Below are 1643 nucleotides of genomic sequence, written 5' to 3'. Positions count from 1 at the left end.
TCACAAGCAAACTGTGTTCACTATTTTAATTTTTTCTTTTAATATCTCAATTATAATAATTATTTATGGGTTTCACATTATGGTATTTTGATTTTGTATTGGCATATTTTCTTCATATGGCTACTTTGGCATATGGTTTAAAATCCTCTACATATACAGATGGCTAAATAGCTTTGTGTTCTTGTGAGACTCCAAAAGTAGGAGCAAGGACTATCTGTGACTCTTTTGCCTCCTGTGGGAACCTTTTCCTCCTACTGGGTCACCCTATCCAGCCACGATATGATGGTACATTCCTGGCCTTATTGTGACATATTGTGCTATGTTTGTTTGAAATACCTGAGAGGTCTGTTCTTTTTTGAGGGGAGCTGCAGGGGCTGCTGGATCTTGGGTAGAGGTGAGATGGGGAGGACTAGGGATAGGTTGGGGAGTATCAACTGTAGTTGGGTTGTAATATATGAAAGGATTTTTAAACTTTTTAAAATAGAATTCCATAACATTCATATTGAACATTGCTTTGGGTATTCTGTAATATCTTCTGCTGCAATTAATATGTATATTTCAAGGCAACTGTGCTATTAGTTAATGAATATTTACTTTTCTTTGTAATAATGTCCAATCTGAGATTATAAAGTGTTTCTAAAACTGAATGATGTGATTTGATATAATAGCTAAAGGACCAGAATAGCTCTTGTTAACACATATCACTTAATTATTTATATCCTACCTAAAAATTTGACATCAGCAGTACAGATTTTCATAAATGGAAGACGATTAAGTGGTTTATTTCTACATATTGAATACACACATATTTTAAAAATTAAGCAGTATTTGTACATATTGACATTTTAAAAACTATGACTATAAAATAATTAAATTTTACTTAATTTTAGTATAGAATTCTTTTTTAATGCCTCATGAATGTGAGTGTCATCCTTGGGCACGCTCATCTTCTCTGTATCATTCCAATTTTTAGTGTATGTACTGCCAAAGTGAGCATAGGTTAGAAGTCTTAAGTGGATGCCTTTTATACTGTTTAACATGGCATTACATCAAATGACTTTAGAAAAAATATTAGAGCTGTAGAGTGAGGTCATTGTCATAAGAGTATATCACAGATTTCTAAATAGTCAGGTAAAGCTTATATGAGACATCATATAGAAGAGAAGAGCTTAACAATAGATATGTAATTTCTGATAAATAGATATCATTAATTTCTACTGTTCTTTTATACATTTTTATTTCTAAAAGCTTAGAGAATGGTTTATAAGTACCATACTAAATCACTTCTTGTTTTGCCTAAAAGTTTTATTAAATTGGAATTGAAATTTTACTGGAAATAATAAAATCTACAAATCAAAGAAATGAATATCAAATAGTTTTACAACTTGGAGCAAAGACAGGAAATCTGGTTTAAATGAATAGGGTTTAAATTAATTTAGCAAGTACAAACACTAAGGGGGAAGACACTAAACCTATTTTAGGGAGAGAATACATGTTTTCTTAAAGCATTCTCTCTCTTTCTTTCTCCTTTCTTTCCTATAGTATTTTAGACAAGTGGAAGACTCAGAATGAAATGCAATTAGATATTTGTCTGAGCTGGAGCAAGGTTCAAGACTAAGTGAGATTAAAAGTTAACTAGTGAC

The 1643-nt window shown here is 31.3% G+C and overlaps 1 pseudogene; it reads right to left on the bottom strand.

Annotated features, from left to right (window-relative positions):
• Nucleotides 1–896: 896 nt before the first annotated feature.
• Nucleotides 897–997, bottom strand: LOC126505885 (uncharacterized; annotated as a pseudogene).
• Nucleotides 998–1643: the final 646 nt, after the last annotated feature.

The sequence above is a fragment of the Alexandromys fortis genome, unplaced genomic scaffold (assembly GCF_014885135.2).
Source record: "Alexandromys fortis isolate MF-2015 unplaced genomic scaffold, M_Fortis_MF-2015_v1.1 scaffold_4, whole genome shotgun sequence".
NCBI classification, from domain to species: domain Eukaryota; kingdom Metazoa; phylum Chordata; class Mammalia; order Rodentia; family Cricetidae; genus Alexandromys; species Alexandromys fortis.
This window is presented reverse-complemented; position numbering and strand designations above follow the sequence as displayed.